This window comes from Notamacropus eugenii, chromosome 1 (assembly GCF_028372415.1).
Source record: "Notamacropus eugenii isolate mMacEug1 chromosome 1, mMacEug1.pri_v2, whole genome shotgun sequence".
Lineage (NCBI taxonomy): Eukaryota > Metazoa > Chordata > Mammalia > Diprotodontia > Macropodidae > Notamacropus > Notamacropus eugenii.
Genome location: NC_092872.1, coordinates 661,282,717 through 661,304,319, shown reverse-complemented (window position 1 = coordinate 661,304,319; position 21,603 = coordinate 661,282,717).

Here is a 21,603-nt window from a genome sequence, read left to right as displayed (position 1 = left end):
TGGATCATATAAATGAAAATCTCTATGTTTTAAAAATGTTTTACCTAGGATCGTTGCCTACACTGTTAATCATCTATCATAAATACCCCACCCTTCCTTAGGTCTGTTCAAACAAAGGTTAAAGTCCATGTCTTCTTATCCCACTAGCTTTCCTTCTGCTCTAGGAACAAAATGGATCCCATCCTCGCCTGTCTCCATCCTAACCAAAACTCCGGGCAGTGTTGAATGACTCTCTCATGACACCAGTATTTGCTCAATTAATAGTTATTAATAATAATGTAGTCATTGGGTAAGAGGCAGTTTAGCTTAGTAGAAACAGAACTTAAATGAGAGTCCAGAGAAACAAGAGACCTGACTTTCTGAACTGGAAAAAAAAGTCATCCACACACAGACATTGACATCACCTAGTGCACAGTAGGCTCTTACCAAAGATTGATGATATTATGATTTGAATCTACCTCTACTGTGTGCTCAGCACTAGAGGTGATATGGAAGAAGACCTCATCTCTGCCTTCAAGGAGTTTATAATCTAATTGAGGAGACAAGACTAATATCCATGAAACAATGGCAAACAATAAAAGACAGTATACAAGGGGTTACTATGAAATAATGAGGGTAGATTTTATAGTTAAATGTCAGAATTTTCTCCTCTTCACTTATACCACTATCCCTAATTCAAATGATCTGCACACTTTTTCCTTAAACCACTGCAGTATTCTCTTAAATTTCTGCATATAGTATCTCTTCTCTGATCCATCCTCTGCACTGTTTCCAAAGAATCTTCCAAAATAATGACTCTAGCTCTCAATTGCCTACTAATAAGAATAAAATAATAAGAATTATTTCCACATTTAATAAAATAGCTATATAGAATAATAATTTCCTCATTTAATAAAATAAGAATATATGTATATATAAGAATATTATTTCCTCATTTAAGAATAAAATAATATGAATAAAATAAAAATAAACTGCTTTTTTGAGAGCATTTGAATTCACCATCTGGCTCCACCCAGTCTTTCTGGACTTATTTCATATTATTCTCCTTCTCATACTCTAGATCTGAGTCAAATGGTCTGTTTACTGTTCTTACCTTCCACCTCTGTACCTTCACCCAAGCTGTCATGAATATCTGGAATGCACTTTCCTTTTCACCACTGCCTCTTAAAATCCTTAGCTTGATTCAAGGTTGAGCTTCTCTGATCTCTTTAATTGGTATTCTTTTTGTTTTCAAAGTATTTCATATTTATTGAATGTCTCTCTAAGTAGAATGTGTATGCTCCTCAAGATCAGGAACTATTTTTCATTCTGTCTATGCATAGCAACCCTTCCAGGACTACTTTTCCAACTCCCATTTGTACTATAGGGCCTACTCCCCACAGGGTAGCTGCTACTACTAGTATCAAGGGTTCTAGGGATAACCCTGAGAAACCAGGTTTCTAGTCAATCATAAGCCCCCACAGATGTACTTTCCACAGATGATCAGTCAGTAGCCTCAATTATCTTTAAGCAAATTTATTTACAAAGAAAGTGTAGTAGAAGAGTTGGCACAAAACCTTCTCCCCAAATTCAAGTGCATACTCTTTAACAAACACGCATAGGGTCCATGGGAAGAATGGACATAAACATAATGTATAAAGAAAGGTAGAATAGACATAATAAACTCATGGATACAAGGTACAAAGGACACATGAGGCCAAGAGGAAACACCTAATCCTTGGTGCCTGGAAGTTAGTCCTTTTCTCTCTTCACAGAATCCTCATAAAATTCCTCTTAGATGTAGCTCTCTGCTGGACTTTGAGGATGTGTTCTTGTACAATCAGTAGCCAATACTTTTCTCTGCTATGAAAGGTCACACTCCTCGAAGCTGCTTCTTATCTTGTAGGGGCATCTTTTTGTATCCACTTGGGATCGATTTCAAACTAGTCTGTAATTTCCATAATACCACACTTAAAAAAAAAACCCAGGACGTTTGCTTATTTCTAGACTTTTGTACCTTTCTAGTTATCCATGATTCCTTAAAGATTACTGAAAACGATTTCCTAATCACATCTTCAAATTAGTTTAATAATCTGGGTTTTCAAGTCTAGAACAAGGAACCTGAGCATAAAGCAGTAGTTCTCACTTTTATTTTTTGCTTATAACACTACATTTTTTTTTTGCTGTGAAGAATCACAATTCATTGAATGTTTAAGTTGGCAACATCATGGAAGAGTGAGAGAATTGTTATTTTACTATTATATTACTAACCAATTATTAAATTAAGATTCAGGCTTTTCTCCTTTATTTCCTCCTGTAAAAAGACAGTCTGTGAAGGATATGACTAATTGATGAGATTGTCCTAGCCTTCAAGGAACATGCTCTTCAATCTTGAACAAGACCCCACTCAATAGGAGATGTTACTTCTATTAAAAGAATTCAGTCTAGGAGAGTTCTTACCCTGAGGAAAAGAGCTCTTGCCTTTGTACCCCTCCATTAGCATTTAGGGTGATCCAGCTCATTAAGGAGAAAACCAAACTGAGTGGTATGGAGGGAGATTTAGTATCCTGTACAGATTGTCAGAGGTGGCTGAGTTTCATGATCTAGTCAGGTTCTCAGCAGAAACTGAAGACTTCTAGCCTACCTCCTCATTAAATATTCACCAATCAGTGTTGATTTTCACTTGTTACAAAGGTGTTTATGTCATTCAGTGTCTCCACTGGTGGTCTTTGGTTCAAGAGAAAACACTAATTATCAATTTATTATTAGCTAGCCTAATTAATGTTGATTATTAATTACCCAGAAACTCTCTGGCTCAAGGTTTTTCATTCCTTACAAGAGTAAAGAGATTTTCACATGAGTAGGTTCCCTTCAACAAGCACAGATATTTTTGGTTGAATTCTTTGCAAGTTCAAGGTCTATTGTGTCACAAGGTTAATATATGTATGTAAATGAAAGTTTTGTTTATTTTAGGTTTGTTTTTTGTAAATGGGGATTTGGAATTTACCCAAGTCATCTAAGACAGAATCACCCACAAGGAAGATGCTAGGAACCTGCATATATATGGGTATTCTACATAGGTCTATCAAGTGATTGGGAGCAGTCTTTTTCCACTGCCTGTATAGCCAAAATTGTGTGTGTTTCATAAACAGCTTGGTTGACTTCATTCTGCCCTCTTCTCTCCATTTGCATCTAAAGGTGAAGGATTCCTTCACCTATTGCAAGTGACATCATATAATAAGGGAGAAGTACTTAAGGACTATTTCCTCTTCCCCTTAGGCCTTGAAATGAGATTGGGGTTTTGACCTGATTCATTTTTGTCTTTTTCAGTTCTGGATGCAGGGAAAGGAGTCTCCAAACCAGGAATGTGAGCCTTATAGATCTCAAAGTTCAGGAATACAGGCCAGATGTTGCAGTCATCACAAGTCCTGAAAATCATGGATTTGGAACACTAACCCAGTGAGGTTTTGGATTTGAACTTGGTGGGATTAATGCTATGTAAGAACTGAGTTAAACCATAAACCTAATCTCCCTCCCTTTTCCTCCCTGGAGACTAAAGTGGTGTAAATGGCACCATGCCCCCAAGGTGTTAGAGAAAAATGTTTGTGCCTGCTGCATCTTTTGTAAAAGCTAATATGATAAATTTAAATGGAACTGGGATGCTAGTCGCTGGACTCTTAAAAAAGAAATGCTTGAACTGATAGCATACAAAAGAGAATCCCCAACACCATCATGGTACTATCTCTAATGGAAGCAAAGGGTTGGTACCATGTAACCCACCTGGTCCTCACAAAGTCAGACCAAAGCAAAACTATGGTACATATTTTTCAAGTAATAATTATTTTTTAAAAAAAATCAGTCCCTCCAATTATCGTCCCCCCATTAAGAAAATTCATTTTAAAAACCAAAACATGTTTTGTTTATTTTGCAGATGCTATACTTAATCTATTACATATTCTGGGTTATATTAAACAAAGTTAAAAACTTTATTTTATATGAAGTAATTGAATAGCTCAAATTTAACTATTACATATTTTGAGTTAGTAAAAATTTATGTTAAAAAGTTATATATAAAATTTATTTTATATGAAATAACAGAATACCTCAAATTTAACTATTATACATTCTGGGTAAGTACAATTTATATAAAAAGAGTTGTATATAAACTCTATTTTACATGAAATAACAGAATATCTCAAATTTAACAGCATATCAGGTTAATCTCAACCATCCCATTCAACCATGCCAGCATAGTACTGCAGAAGAAAATAAAGAGAATAAAAAACCTAGAGGAAAAGAAATTCTCGGAAAAAGTCAAGACTTAGAGCCAGGTGGAGCTTTGTCTGTTTTCCTTTGACTGTATTAAGAACTTGAAATGTATTTTTTCTCATCAAAACTCTAATCTGAAGTATCAAAAGCTAGGGTAATGAGAAAAATTTAAATGACAAATGTTGGAGGGACTATGAGAAAACAGGAGCATGATGAATTGTTGGTAGAGTTGTGAACTGCTCTAGCAATTATAACTATGTCCCCAAAGTTACTAAACTACATGTATACTTTGGCCTAATAATGTCATTCCTAGTCCTATATCTCAAAGGGACAAAAGAAAGAAAAAAAGGACCCATATGTACAAAAATATTTAAAGCAGTTCTTTGTAGTAGCAAAGAATTGGAAACCAAAGAGGTGCCCATTTGCTGGGAAATGGCTGAACAAAAATATGGCATATTAATTAATTTAGCTAGCATTTATAAAGTGCTGTAAAATTTGGAATCTGCCTTTATAAATATTATCTCATTTTATTCTCACAACCCTGGAAGGTAAATGTTACTATTATCCCCGTTTTATAAATGAGAGAACTGAGACAATCAGAGGTTAAGCGATTTGCTCAGGGTCATATAGCTAGTAAATGTCTGAGGCTGGATTTGAACTCAGGTCTCCCTGACTCCAGGTTCATTGTTCTATTCACTGATCACTTAGCTGCAAATGTGATTGGATTGGAAAAGTTAATACGAAAATAAGATTCTATAACAGGGCTCTTGGTTCTGCTATTTTAGTTCCTGAGGTTGTGTTAATCAGTCAATCAATACGTATTTATTAGGTAACAACTCTGTGCCAGGCACTAGGTTAGGCCCTATCAACTAAAAAACAAAAGGGAGATAGTTTCTGCCCTCAAGGAATTTAGTCTAGTGGGGAGAATAAACTGTTTATACATAAGTAAATGAAATCTACATATAACTAAGTATAAAAAGAGGGGAGAGGGAGAGACAAAGAACTGGGGGACTCAGGAAAAGCCTCCTATAGGAGGTGGCTCTTGGGCAGAGTCTGGAAGCGAGTTGTAGGCTTCAAGAAATAGAAGTAAGGAGAGACTATACTCTAGGTATAAGCAAAGGCACAGAGGCAAGAGAAGGGTCTGGCTCAAGCATAGCTTTCATGAGAGGGTCTAAAGTCTAATGAGTTGGTCTAGTGAGCTATATACCCCATGTGGGGAGAAAGAGATAAGGATATCTCCAGAGGAAGGAGTATGTATACGTAATATTGAAGGAATATAAGAGGGAACTGAGAAGTAGCAGTATGGGATTTATAGTTCAGAGAGACAAATATGCCCTTGAAGTTGTAAAGAGTGATTGGACTATCATTAGGTTTGACCTGAAAGGGCACTTAGATCATGGCAGAGTTTTAAAAGAGAAACACTTAGACTAAAAGAGCATAGACTGGGGGTGAGAAAACATTACCCAGAACTTAACGAGCCAAATGGAAAGATCAGTTGTACAGGGGTACCAACAGATAGAAGAAACCAAAAGAACCTCAAAGAGGAACACAGGAGATGGAGGTGGCGCATTAGATCTCAGCAAGCACCTCATGCCAGAGATCTCAGATGGAAGCCACTAGTGGTATTTATCCACCTCTTCAATGTTTATGTCAGGTTTTTAAAAAAATGATCTACTCTTTCCCCAATTTTACTTCTGCATACCAATCTAGTAAAAGAAACCATAATTAACTCTGCTTTCTTCTTTTCTTAAATGTTTTCTGTGTTGTGATATTGCCTCAAACATAGAGAGGATAGGAGTTATTAGGAGATACACAAAAATTCTAATTAGGACAAAGAACCAAGCTGTGCCTGAATATTAAGAATTTTCCAAACTGAGGCCTCTGAACTATTTTGATTGTCTTATTAACTGTCTGATATAAACTAAATAAAACAGCAGAGGAAGAGACCACATAGACCTGACAGTCCCTGGGCTAAAAAGCCAGCTTTTTTTTTTTGTAACAGAATATGGCTGATCAAATCTCTAGAGAGAAGAAGGTAGAGAAAAGAAGGTTTTGGCTGGAGAAAAGACCACAACAGAGCAGAAAGGATGAAGTACTAGCTGACAAATTCTGTACTCTCTAGTCACACCCAATAATGTTACAGAAAGTTCTAGGATTAGACTACAGGGAGAAGGAAAAGGGAACTATGGGGGCTGGTTGTGAGATGCTTCTGAAGAAAATAGCAAGAATACTTATTTTAAAGTGGGTCTTACCAGCAGAGCCAAGATAGTGGACAATAGCTAGGACTTGCCTGAACTCTCCCAAATTCCCCTTCAAATAACTTTAAATAATGCCTCAAAACAAATTCTGAAGTGGCAGAACCCACAGAAAGATGAGATTAAACAATTTTCCAACCTAAGACAACTTACAAAGTCAGCAGAAAAAAATCTGTCCACTGGGGTGAGAGTAAAATCCAACACAGGCAATACCCCAGCAAGACAATAGGCGGCTGTGGGGGCAACTGAATCAGCAGGTAGTAGCAGCTTCTGAACCAAAATTTCAGCCCATAGACAGTAAAGGAGTCAGGCAACTGGTGAGAAGGAGATTACAGCGGTCCATCAGCTGGCATTGGGTGTAGGACCTTGCTGTGTTGCTCCTAGTCAGATCGTGGTCATGGTTCTGATTCTTAGTCTCAGGGCAAGGAGGAAAACTAGCACAACAGAGCTTGAGGCTGCAAGGGAGCTGGGACACTGGTGACAATTCCAGGGTAGAAAAGAGTACATGTCGTCACTTATAGACAAGAGTACAGGCCAGGAGAGTAGTAAACATACCTCTCCTTAAATCACACCACACTGAATAAGAACTGAAAACTTACAGATACCCCCCCCTCCTCTGAATTAGCTCTGAAAACAGGTGAACAAAAGCCCTGAATCTAAGGACAGTAATCCTCTACCACGGAAACAAAGCTCAATTTTAACATAAAGTTAAAAGTCAAGAAATAAGTTGGAAAAATGAGAAAACAACAAAAAAGGAACCTAGCCATAGGAAGTTACTATGATGATGATGACAGGGAAGATAAAAACACGCAGAATTAAACAACAAAGCCAAAACTGCTACATCCAAAACCTCAAAGAAAAATGTGAATTGGTATCAGGCCCCCAAAAAATTTCCCAGAAGAACTCAAAAAGGATTTTAAAAATCAAATAAGAGAGGCAGAGGAAAAATTAGGGAAAGAAATGAGAGTGATGAAAGAAAACCATGAAAAAAGAGTCAACAGTTTGGTAAAGGAAGAACAAAAAATACTAAAGAAAATAACATTAAAAAATAGAATAGACCAAATGGTAAAAGAGGCACAAATATCCACTGAAGAGAAGAATTCTGTAAAAAGCAGAATTGATCATATAGAAAAAGATATAGGGGGGGCGGAGCCAAGATGGCGGAGTAGAAAGACGCACATACACATAGCTCCGAACCCACAACCCATAGAACGTCTACAGGGAAGTAACTCAAGGCGAATTCTGCACCCAGAGGCCATGGAACATTGGAGCGAGGGAGATTTCTGTTCCAGAGAGACTTGCAAACCTCTCGCGGGGGGTCCTTCGCGCTGCGGACTGGGCGCCGGGACTGGGAGCTGAGTGCAGCCCTGCCGTGGCCGCAGCACCAAGAGGAAAAGATCCGAGCGGGCTTCAGGGACGGGATCTCCAGTGGCCGCACAAGTCCCTCCACCCACAGGTGATGGGGGTTGGTGAGAGAGTCTCTTTGGCGGGTTGAGAGGGGAGTGGGGTGCCCCCATAACTCAGGCCCCCCCGGGAGGTAGAAGCTGAGAGGCGGCTGCAGTCCGGGGCTCCCCAAGCAGGCAGGAGCCTGAATCCATTGTGGAAGGTCTGTGCATAAACCCCCTGAGGAAATTGAGCCTGAGAGGCGGCCCTGCCCAGACCTGACCACCTGAACTTAATCTCACACTGAATAGCAGCCCTGCTCCCGCCAAAAGCCCTAAGGCTGGAAGCAGCATTTGAATCTCAGACCCCAAACACTGGCTGGGAGGATCAGGAGGTGAGGTGGGTGTGAGGAGAATATTCAGAGGTCAAGTCACTGGCTGGGAAAATGCCCAGAAAAGGGAAAAGAAATAAGACTATAGAAGGTTACTTCCTTGGTGAACAGGCATTTCCTCCCTTCCTTTCTGATGAGGAAGAACAATGCTTACCATCAGGCAAAGACACAGAAATCAAGGCTTCTGTGTCCCAGCCCACCCAATGGGCTCAGGCCATGGAAGAGCTCAGAGAGAATTTTGAAAATCAAGTTAGAGAGGTAGAGGAAAAGCTGGGAAGAGAAATGAGAGACATGAAGTCAAAGCATGAACAGCAGATCAGCTTCCTGCTAAAGGAGACCCAAAAAAATGTTGAAGAAAATAACACCTTGAAAACTAGCCTAACTCAATTGGCAAAAGAGGTTCAAAAAGCCAATGAGGAGAAGAATGCTTTCAAAAGCAGAATTAGCCAAATGGAAAAGGAGATTCAAAAGCTCACTGAAGAAAATAGTTCTTTCAAAATTAGAGTGGCACAGATGGAGGCTAAGGACTTTATGAGAAAGCAAGAAATCACAGAACAAAGAGAGAAGAATGGAAAAATGGAAGATAATGTGAAATATCTCATTGGAAAAAGAACTGACCTGGAAAATAGATCCAGGAGAGACAATTTGAAAATTATGGGACTACCTGAAAGCCATGATCAAAAGAAGAGCCTAGACATCATCTTTCATGAAATTATCAAGGAAAACTGCCCTGAGATTCTAGAACCAGAGGGCAAAAGAAATATTCAAGGAATCCACAGAACACCACCTGAAAGAGATCCAAAAAGAGAAACTCCTAGGAACATTGTGGCCAAATTCCAGAGTTCCCAGGTCAAGGAGAAAATATTGCAAGCAGCTAGAAAGAAACAATTCAAGTATTGTGGAAATACAATCAGGATAACACAAGATCTAGCAGCCTCTACATTAAGGGATCAAAGGGCATGGAATAGGATATTCCAGAAGTCAAAGGAACTAGGACTAAAACCAAGAATCACCTACCCAGCAAAACTGAGTATAATACTTCAGGGGAAAAATTGGTCTTTCAATGAAATAGAGGATTTTCAAGCATTCTTGATGAAAAGACCAGAGCTGAAAAGAAAATTTCACTTTCAAACACAGGAATGAAGAGAACCATGAAAAGGTGAACAGCAAAGAGAAGTCATAAGGGACTTACTAAAGTTGAACTGTTTACATTCCTACATGGAAAGACAATATTTGTAACTCTTGAAACATTTCAGTATCTGGGTACTGGGTGGGATTACACACACACACATGCACACACGCACCCATACATAGAGACAGAGTGCACAGAGTGAATTGAAAAGGATGGGATCATATCTTAAAAAAAAATGAAATCAAGCAGTGAGAGAGAAATATATTGGGAGGAGAAAGGGAGAAATTGAATGGGGCAAATTATCTCTCATAAAAGAGGCAAGCAAAAGACTCATTAGTGGAGGGAAAAAGAGGGGAGGTGAGAGAAAAACATGAAGTCTACTCTCATCACATTCCACTAAAGGAAAGAATAAAATGCACACTCCTTTTGGTAGGAAAACCTATCTCACAATACAGGAAAGTGGGGGATAAGGGGACAAGCAGGGTGGGGGGGATGATAGAAGGGAGGGCATGGGGAGGAGAGTGCAATTCGAGGTCGACACTCATGGGGAGGGATAGGATCAAAAGAGAATAGAAGTAATGGGGGACAGGATAGGATGGAGGGAAATATAGTTAGTCCTATACAACACAACTATTATGGAAGTCATTGGCAAAACTACACAGATTTGGCCTATATTGAATTGCTTGCCTTCCAAAGGGAAGGGGTGGAGAGGGAGGGAGGTAAAGAAGTTGGAACTCAAAGTGTTAGGAACAACTGTCGAGTAATGTTCTTGCCACTAGGAAACAAGAAATACAGGTAAAGGGGTATAGAAAGTTATCTGGCCCTACAGGACAAAAGAGAAGATGGAGACAAGGGCAGAGAGGGATGATAGAAGAGAGAGCAGATTGGTCATAGGGGCAATTAGAATGCTTGGTGTTTGGGGGGGGAGGCGATAAAAGGGGAGAAAATTTGTAACCCAAAATTTTGTGAAAATGAATGTTAAAAGTTAAATAAATAAATTTAATTATAAAAAAAAAAAAAAAGAAAAAGATATACAAAAATTCACCAAAGAGAAGAACTCCTGAAAAAGCAGAACTGGCCAAATGTTAAATGAGGTATAAAAAGCTCACTGAAGAAACTAATTTCTTAAAAATTAGAAGTGGGCAAGTGGAAGCTAATGAATCCACAAAACATCAAGAAACAATAAAACAAAACCAAAAGAATGAAAAAGTAGAAGACTGTAAAATACCTTGTTGGAGAAACAATTGACCTGGAAAATAGATCAAGAAGAGAAAATTAAAGAATGACTGGATGACATGAAAGTTGTGATCAAAAAATAATCTAGACATTGCTTCAAGAAATTATCAAGGAAAACTATCCTGATATTCCAGAGCCAGAAGACAAAATAGAAATCAAAAGAATACACTAATCATCTCCTGAAAGAGATCCCAAAATGAAAATTCCAAGGAATATTACAGCCAAATTCTAGAGCTCTCAGGTCAAGGAGAAAATATTGTAAATAGTCAGAAAGAAACAGTTCAAATATTGTGGAGCCAGTTAGGATAATATAAGATTTAATAGCTTCTGCATTAAAGGATCTAAGGGCTTGGAAGATGATATTGCAAAAGGCAAAGGAGCTAGGATTACAAACAAGAATCATGTACCCAGTGAAACTGAGTGAGATAGACTTAGTGAAGACTCCTCAGATTGTAATTTTTCTCCCAGGGGTGAGGTAAGGCCTAAAGGCTCAAGGTTGCAATATTTTTAGAATAGAATAGTTCCATATAAGGATATAAAACTGTGTAGTGTATTAGGGTCTCAATGATTGGACAAAACTCACATAATTCCTCAATGTCTTCATTTCAAAAGGGATTGGATAGATTTCGTGTCTAGAATGTAAGACCATATTCTCAGCTAATGAGGATAATGGTCAGTGGGGGGAGGAGGGACTTGCGTTAGGGTCTATATAAATCACTGTCCTGTTCTTTGTCTTCGGCTTTCCTACTCCTACAGGTGAGCCCCGCTTCTCAAGAATCGAATAAATCTCTTTTCTGTCATCACTTTGAGAGGCCTCTGAGTAATTGATTTATGTAGGGACCTGAGCCATCCCACACAAAACTGAGCATAATCCTTCAAGGGAAAATATGGATATTTAATGAAATACAGAACTTTTAAGCATTCCTGACAAAAAGACCAGAGCTGAATAAAAAAGCTGACATTCAAACACAAGACTGTCAACCAAAACATAAAAAAAGTAAACTGGTCAGAGGAAGGACTACCTCCCTGGAGTAATTAGGGTGTTGACCACACAAGAGCAAGGGCCCTAGATTGATTAACCTGAAAGTTGTAGCCTCTATTCCAAACCTCTGAAGGAATTCAGATAATCCAGGAAGAGGAAGAAGCCTCCTAAGAGGGAGAACCCTCAAGGGGAGTGGCCATAAAGAGATTTTGATAAATGATTGCCTAAGGGCTTGCTGAAAGTTAAGTAACTATTGTTAACTTTAATGAAGTAAAAACTTAACTCAGCTGTTACCTGAACTTTGAGGCTTTCCTCTGTCTTCACTGTGAAAAGTGCCTTATTCAACAATACTGTAAATCTTACTTCAAAATACCTTGTGTTAAGAGAAATGTTAGAGGGCATAATGGATCTTGGTCAGTTCTGAAAATTCCTTCTCAAAAATGACTGATTTTGGAATAATGATAAATTAATAAAAATGACTTCTGGAAGGCTTGTGCCACCTACACAAAGTATAATTTCTTTTCTTCAGTTTTAGGAAATTGATATTTTATTCTAAGGACAAGGAGGAGACACAGAAATATTTTAACCAAATGGTCAAACCAAATTTTTTGGCAGCTATGGGGAGGGTGGATGGGGATAAAGAAGAAACTGCAAACAAGGAAGTCAAGTAGTCTTCTATTAGGAGAGCTTGAGCCAGGGCAGTGGTTGTGTGTGTGGAGAGGAAGAAAGAGATGAAGAGATGTTGTAAAGGTAGAATCAATAAGACTTGGCAAGAGATTGTGGAAGGAGTAAAGCGAGGAAGAGGGAAGAGCAAAGGATGACAATCAAAGAGGGCATAAGATTTAGAGCTGGGGAGGGACTCCTAGAGGCCACTGAGTCCAACCCCTCATTTAACACATGAGGAAATTGAGGAGCGGAGTTGTTAAATAACTTGACCAGTGTCACACACCTGGTCAGTGCCTGATTTCAAGTCTTCATAACTCCAAATTCATTGCCCTAGATACCACAATACGTTCCCTCTAGGTTACAAACCTGGGTGACTAGGAATATGGTGGTGCCTTAAATGGAAATGTGATGTCTGAAGAAGGGGCATATTTAGGGAAAGATAATGAACTCCCTTCTGTGCACAATGAGTTTGCGTTACAGAGGATCCAGCAAGCAGTTGGTAATGTAAGTCTATAGAGGTTAGGTTTTATAAATACAAAATAAAAATTTGGTTATCATCATTATAAAGGTGATACCTAAATCCATGACATCTGATAGGATCTTTAAGTTCCTGACACCATTTTATGTTCCCAGATCAAAAATGGGTTCAGTTTTATCAGTGGAATGCACATTAAAGAAGACACATTACCATGCGTTTTGCTGCTGCACCCTAAAGTTGCAGCTGAAACCTCTTTTGTTCCCCTTATAAGAACACAAGCTTCTTGAGAACAGGGATTAACTTGTTCTTCCTTATTTAGACAGAGCTCATACAGAAAGAGAAGAGGGTCCAGGATAGGGCCCTAGAGAACACCCACACTAGGAGGGCACAAGACTGATAATGATTTAATATAAGAATGAAATGGACCAGTGAGACCAGGAGGAGAACCATGAGTTTATTGTCACAGAATTCAAGGAGAGAATAGTCGATAGTATCGAGAAAAATAAAGAGAAGTTAACCAGGATAAAGACTGAGAAAAGGTCGTGTATTTAGTACAGGAGAGTTAATTGGTAACCTCAGAGACTTGTGTTCAGGTCAGGGGTGGGTGGAGAAGCCAGATGGCAATGTTTTGAGAAGCAATATGTATCTAGAAGGGAAACACTGAATCATCCTCAGAGCAGGGCAGGTTCTGTGTATGTTGCGTGCATGGGGCTACACACCTGTCTGTGAGAACAAGTCGGTTGAGGAAGGAGAGGGATGGTGGGAGAGGAGAGTGTTGCGGTTTCTGTGTATTAATTCAACAACCAAAAAACCTTACTAATTCATGTTGCTTCTATAAACATTTAGTAGTTTTCATAGAGCTTAGAATATACTATAAGTTTTATCATATTAATTTTTATTATTTTCTTGCAAGGGCAGTACCAAGATTTTTATCTTATTTTTAAAAAAAATGTATGAACAATAAAATGAAAAAGATATTTTTAAAAAACTGGACATGACCACAAATTGCATCAATCAAAGCACATTCCTTCTCAATCACCACCTCCTTTTCTTTGTTAAAGAGGGGGTAGGAAGGAAAAGAGTACTAAATGTAAGAAAATAAGGTAGAGGGAAATACACAGTTAATGATAATAATTAGGAATGGGGAAGAACTTATCCATAAAATGGAATAAGACAACAGAATGGATCAGAAAGCAGCATCCAGGGGTATGCTGTACTGATTCATAAACAGTTCAAATTGTGCTTCTACTGAAGTTCAAAAAAAAGGTAGTAATAGTACTCATGAACTCAGATAAGGCAACAGTAATAATAGGTTTTGTTAAACAGGGAAACTACGTTATGTTGAAAGGGACCGTAGAATTAATATCCATACTGAAGATCTATCAGGAGCCAAGGTAGCTAAGTAACAGGAAGCTGTACAGTGAATTCCTCCCCCTGCACCTCCCCCCAAAAAAACTTCCCTAAACAGATATAGAAAACATAGCAAACTAAATCCTGATAGAGAAATCCAAGAAAAAGTCAGTGAGTCATTTTCCCAGCCCTGGTTTACCTAAGGAGACCGAAGTTTATAGACACCGGGGATGGGGTCTAGCCAGGAGTAGGCACTGAGAGTAGTTCAGTATCCAACAAGCTGGAATTGAGACCCCATCTCTGCTTCTGGCACCTCAAGACCATGAGTCTTGCTCCTCATGCTTGCGTCTATACCTGTATACCATCTAGGGCTTGTGGCCACTTAGACGTAGAAGACCACCCCTAGACACAGGCATGTTCCTTACTTTACCCTGGATATATTATCTGGAACTGGGTAGTAGGCAACAAAGCTGCTAGATGGTACCTATTCCCATTATGGCACCCCAGTATGAGTCTGGGACCTTTTCTTGCCCTTGAGCTCAGCCTCTAGAACAATATGGTAACATCTTCAGAGCAATATGTTAGGAAGATTACTCAGGTAGTAGGATGAAAATAGATCAGAAAGTTGAGATGTAGCAGAAAGATGGGCTAAGAGGCTGTTAGAATGGTCTAGGAAAGAAGAAATTAGTAGGTTTCTAAACAAAGGTGGTTTCAGTGAGACTTGATAAGAGGGAAGGGATATAAAAGATATTTATGAAGTAGAATCAATAGTCCTTAATAATTGATTGGATGTGTGGAGCAATGGGAATGAGAAATCAAAGGTGGCTAAGTTGAAATCCAGGTACCTGTACAAGATAATGACATCATCTACAAAGTTAGGTAGAGAAGCAGGTAGAACATGTTTTTTATATGTTGAATATGAAGTGCTAGAGGGTCATCCAAGGGAAAATAAATATCCAGCAAGCAGTTGGAAATATGGGCCTGAAGCTCTAGGCAGAGGTTGGACAGAGAACTATAGTTTGGAGGGGTTATCTACATAGAAATAATAATTGAACTGTAAGTAAAAAGAGAGAATAACTATGGGAAGAAAAAAAGGGTCTTCTTTTAAATTAATTTTATTATGAAGTTAATAGTAATTAATCAATAAACCTTCCAGTATATAAAGAAGATAAACATAGGATTTTATGTGAATTTGTAAATGGTTTGTTTTTCCTAAATGTATGTATTTAATTTAACAAAATAGAAATAAAATTGCTATTTGTGTTCCCTTCTGATTTTTTTGCTTTTTCATCTGTTTTATTGATGCTCTGTCCTTTTTTTGCATCTCAGTCATTTCCCATTAATTCACTCCTTCCTCCAATAGAAGCCTGATATTATAACAAATAAATCAAGGAAAACAAATCAAAATGTTGTTAAAAGTATATGTCTCATTTTGCACCTCTAGTTCATTGCTTCTGCCAAGAAGTGAAAGCTATGCATTATCATCCATCTTCTAAAGTCATGATTGTTCACCTTGTGAGTGAAGAGTTTCTTCTTAGAGAAACTTGGGAGACATCCAAGTGTATGGAGTGGGAGGCTGAGAAGCCAGGAAAAGAGACAGGTGGTTGAGTTGTCCAAGTGAGAAGAGAATCTTAAGTGGGATTGCAAAAACCAAAGGAAGAATGACCAGTAATAATAATTCTATTTAAATAGTTATAGCACTTTAAAGTTTGCAAAATGTTTTATAGACATTATCTCCTTTGAGCCTCATCACAACCCTGTGACAAAGGGTATCTGGAAGAAACGGGTGGTCCATAGTATCACAAGCCACAGAGATCAAAAGGGATGAGAACACAAAAGACTATATATGGAATTGGAAAAAATAAAGTTGTGTTTAAAAAAAAGAATTTCTGTTCAGGTATAATCCCTAACACCCTTGATATTAAATGAGACATATGTAAAGAGCTTTGCAAACTTAAACCACTATATATATTATATATCATTATATATCTATTATATATCATTCTGACTGGGTTCACTATACACACATTTTTTTTTAATTTTACATTTTTATTACTATATTTTGTTTTTACATCATCTTCATTTCTGAATATTTCCCTTCCCTCTTGCTACCTAGTAAGCCATCACTTAAGAAAAAGAAAGGTTGGGGTGGGGGAGAGTAGGAGGAGGGAACAGGACAAAAAAAACTAATTAATAACTGACTGAGTCTGATAGTATGTGAATTATTTGACATCTACAGTCTGCCACCTTTGCAAAGAAGGGAGATAGGTACATTTTTTTTTTCAATTCTATGGTCATTATAATTTCACAATATTCAGTTTAGGTTTGGTTTTTCTTTACATTTGGAATATTTTAGTCATATATATTATTTTCCAGGCTCTGTATCAGTTCATATAAGCATTCTGATGGCTTTCTGTAATCTTCATATTCATTATTTCTCAGTCATATTTTATTGTATTAATGCATGTAAAAAACTTTGATATCTATTGGGGCTGTATATTCCATTTGGACTCTACGAGGTATCCTTAACAAGAACATCAAACACCTTTGCTAAGTCTATGTCTGTTATGACTCAATACTAAGTCAAAGGATTGGTGAACAGTTATCTCTGTGGTTGCATTTACGAAGGAATTTTGTGTAATTTTCATATATTAATGAGTCACTTTACTTGAAGACAGTCTTCAAAACTACATTTTACTCTAACAAAACATTTATTTTTGTGATCCACATGCAGAGGAATTGTATCATTGTAAAAATGTAATCTGTCCTAGAAAAAAACATAAAAATTAGCTTGTTCTCTAGACATCCCTGATATATGTATAGCTCATTTTCGTAAAAATTTTAGAAATAAAAAAGTGCACATATGGGTTGGTATTTGTTGGTTTTTTCAATTGCCTTTTAAATGTACAGTTAACTGTATTTTTTCTAATCATTTTCTAATCCTGAGATGTCTTGAAAATGGATTCCTCAATAATTTTAAAATTAGATAGCCTCCAGTAAAGACCTCCTCCGTGTGTATTTGGTATGATCCAACCACTCCCCCAGACTTCATCTTCCTGAAAGATATTTACACTTCTCACACAGTATGTTGGATATTCATTGGTCTGAATGTGGTGGATCCAATGTCATTAGTGAATACAATGATTTGGTTTTTAAGATCTTACTCCTTTCTACCTGTCCCTTCGCCATTCTCCCAGTGTGTTCCTCTTTCTTACCTCTTAATTTTTTTTTAGATATCATCCCTTCATATTCAACTCACACCTGTGTCTTCTGTCTATGTATACTCATTCTAACTGCCCAAATGATGAGAAAGTTTTTATGAGTTACAAGTACCATTTTCCCACATAGGAATGCAAATTTCTTATTAAGGGGATTTAGACTTATTAATTAAAAGGGAATTAAGACTTATTAAGTCCCTATGATGTCCCTTTCCTATTTACCTTTTTATCCTTCTCTTGAGTCTTGTATTTGAAAGTCAAATTTTCTATTCATCTCTGGTCTTTTCATCAGGAATGCTTGAAAGTCCTCTGTTTCATTGAATATCCATTTTTCCCCCTGAAGGATTATATTCAATTTTGCTGGGTGGGTGATTCTTGGTTGTAATCCTAGCTCCTTTGCCCTCTGTAATATCATATTACAAGCCCTCTTATCCTTCAATGTAGAAGCTACTTAATCCTGCATCACATCACTGTGACTCCACCATACTTGAATTGTTTCTTTCTGGCTTCTTGCAATATTTTCTCCTTGACCTGGGAGCTCTGGAATTTGGCTATAATATTCCTGGAAGTTTTCCTTTTGGGGTCTCAGGAAGTGATCAGTGGATTATTTCAATTTCTATTTTACCCTCTTGTTCTAGAATATCAGGGCAGGTTTCCTTGATAATTTCTTGATTATGTCTAGGCTCTTTTTTGATCATGGCTTTCAGGTAGTCCAGTAATTTTAAAACTATCTCTCCTGGATCTTTTTTTTATAGGTCAGTTGTATTTCCAATGAGATACTTCACATTGTCTTGTATTTTTCATTCTTTTGGTTTTGTTTAGTAATTTCTTGATTTCTCATAAAATCATTAGCTTCTATTTGCTCCATTCTAATTTTTAAGGAATTATTTTCTTCAGTGAGCTTTTGCACCTCCTTTTCCATTTGGCCAATTTTACTTTTTAAGGAGTTTTTTTCTTCAGCAAATTTTTATACTTCTTTTTCTATGTAGCCAATTCTGCTTTTCAAGGCATTTTTGGATTTTTATACCTCTTTTACCACTTGGCCTAGTCTGTTTTTTAATGTGTTATTTTCTTCAGTATTTTTCTGTGAATTCTTTACCAAGCTGTTGACTCTTTTTTTTCATGATTTTCTTGAATCACTCTCATTTGTCTTTCCAATTTTTCTTCTACCTCTTTTACTTAATTTTCAAAATCCTTTTTGAGCTCTTTCATGGCCTGAAACCAATACATATTTACCTTGGAGGTTTGGGATATAGGAGCTTTGACTTTGTTAACTTCTTCTGCGTGTATGTTTTGATCCTTCTTGCCACCATAATAACTTTCCATGGTCAGAATTTTTATTTTGTTGTTCATTTTCCCAACCTATTTCTTGACTTTTAACTTTTTGCTAAAGTGGAGCTCTGCTTCCAGGATGGAGGGTGCACTGTCCCAAACTTCAAGGGTTTTGTGCCACTGTGTTCAGAGATACTTCTAAGGGACTTGTAAGTTTTCAGTTCTTTCAAGATAGTATGGTCTGAGAGGTGTGTTTACTACCCTCCTGGCCTGTACTCTGGTCTGTGAGTGACCACAAGCACTCTTTTCTTAGAACAATGACAAGGTTTTCTGCTCCACTTCAGCCACAAGCTTTGTTGTTCTAGTACTCTTCCTGATCCTGGAACTGACACCTAGGACTGCAATCCAGATCCAAGTATGGGCAAAGCAACAAAGTCCTGCCCCATAATAGATAACAGAAAGTGCAGAAAAAGTGCCAGCAAAGACATCTCTAGAATCTCCTTCTGATCAGCTGTTTGACCCCCTTACCATCTGTGGGCTGAAAGCTCCAGCAACAGCTTACTGCTGCTGCTAATTTAGCAGCTCCCGAGGCCTTCTCCAGGTTTTCTAGGGCCTGGTCTATGCTGGCATAGTCTATGCTGGATTGTGCTCCACTCTTACCCAGATGCATCTGACCTTTCCTGCCAAACTTCTAAGTTGTTTTTGGCTGAAAAATTACTTCCCCCATCCTTTTGTGGGTTCTGCCATTCTGGAAATTGTTTCATGGTATTATTTAATGGTATTTGGAGACTCAGGCGAATCACTGCCTTTTCTCTGCCATCTTCCCATTGTGCTTTTCCATACCATTTCTTTTTAAAAGCACATAGTCAATTTAACAAATTAGCAACAAAATTGTCCCTTGTATCCCCTTTTGGTCTTTTTTCTTTCTACATATTTTTAAATGTTTTATTGATATATTTTCTTTTTGCATGTGCTATTATCTTTCTTCATAAAAGCCCCTTCTTATAACAAATAGCTAGCATTTATATAACTTTTTTAAAAATTACAATGCACTTTATATATATCATCAATTCTATGAAGAGTTGCTGTCTTAATTAAACTTTGCGTCTCTACAAGTGTCTATCGCCAGATTTCTGCACTATAATAAGGAGCAATGCAGAACATTTTATTTAGGGGGAGAAATTGCCACACAAATATAAGATGAAGAATATTTTATTACCCTCATAAGGATCAAAATGGGGGTGGGACTGATTATAGGTGATTTAAGAAAGAAAATAGTCCTAAAAATCGTGGTGCAGTTTTGGGCAATTAAGGCTTAAAACTGCACTAAGACTTCTAACACATGCTTTTGGGGATCAGAGGCAGCATGCTATAGTAAACAGAGAGTTAGTAACAGGACAGGAACATGAGTCCAAATATAGCTTCTGTCTCATACCAGCTGTGCAGTCTTGGGTATGTTTTTAGGAAGGAACACTTGAAATGGGTTTTTTGATTCATATTTTTCTTTAGGCATACAGCACACCCTGAAGATACGGGAAGTATTTTATATGATTATACAGATATTCATTTTATATGAAGATACAGAGAAAGTTCAGGATCAAATTATGGAACAGCTATCTATTAGCCCCCTATATCTATTGGTTAGCCCCGGATATAAGACCATGCTTTATCTTTAAATCCTATCCAATTATTCTGAGTCTATCTCACCATCTTTCTACCACCTAATTATGGTGTACCTAATTCTCTCCTTTTCTATCTTCCAAGAACAAAATATCTTTCCCCAGTCACCATTCCCCTATATGTGTTGTTTCCTCTATTAGAATTAACTTCCTTGAGGATAGAAATGTTGTCTTTGGCTTGGCATAGGATCTGACATATAGCAAATGCTTAATTATGCTTTTTAATTCATTCATCATATTTTTCAAATAGGAAAAAAGTAGTATGAATTAAAATTTGAAAGGCACACTGGAACCAAATTGTGGAGGCTTAAATGCCAGGTTAAGAAATTTGAATTTATAAGTAAGAAAACTGAAAGGTATTTCTGTTAGCAGGAGAGTGACATGGTCAGATGTGTACATTAGTAAAATGAAATTGGCAGCTATGTAAAGAATGAAAAGGGAAAAGACTAGCTACCATACTAGTACAGAAATTACTGAAGAGAAGGGAATGGATAATGGGGATGTGAATTCAGCAATTCATTAGACATAATGCAGTAAAGTCAAAGATGTCTTGATATGAAGACTTGTTGACAGGGAAGATAGTGAATGATTTCATAAAAGAAATAGGAAACCTGGGAGGAGGGGCAGGCTTCATCAGGAAAGATAATGAGTTTGGCTTTGGACATTTAAGTTTGAGGGGCAAACAGGAAACTCAGGTGGAGTTGTTCAGCACAGTTTTGGAAATGTGGAAATAGAGCTTAGGGGCATGATTAGCGCTGTTTATGAATTTGGGAGCCACCAACTTAAAGGTAATAATTAAACTATTTGAGTGGATAAAATTGTCAAAAGAGAACAAAAGGAGGGAGAACCTTGACTGACAATTAAAAGACAGAAGGAGGAAGATGAACCAACCAAGGGGAGGATCAGACAGGTAGGAAGAGACCAAGAAATAACAGGCCATGGAAGAGAGAGGAAATATTATCAAGAAAGTGGTCAAAGGTGTGAAAAGCTGCAAAAAAAAAAAAAAAAGCTACTAGATTTAGTAAAGAGTAACTGATAACCTTAGAAAGGAAAATTTCAGTGGAAAAGAGTTGGAAGTCAGTTTCTATTTTGTTTCCTAACAGCTATATTGAAGATGTCTATCCAGAAGGTTCAGGCATGCTTTTTAACTTCACCATATTAATGTATTTCATTAACTAATGAATATTAATACTAGTTACTCTAATAGTTAAAATTGAGAAACTACCTGTAAAAAATTGACTGTACACAAAACAACATTAGTAGGGGTTTGAGGTTTAATTTCCAATCAAATTGGAAATTAAAATGGGAAAAAA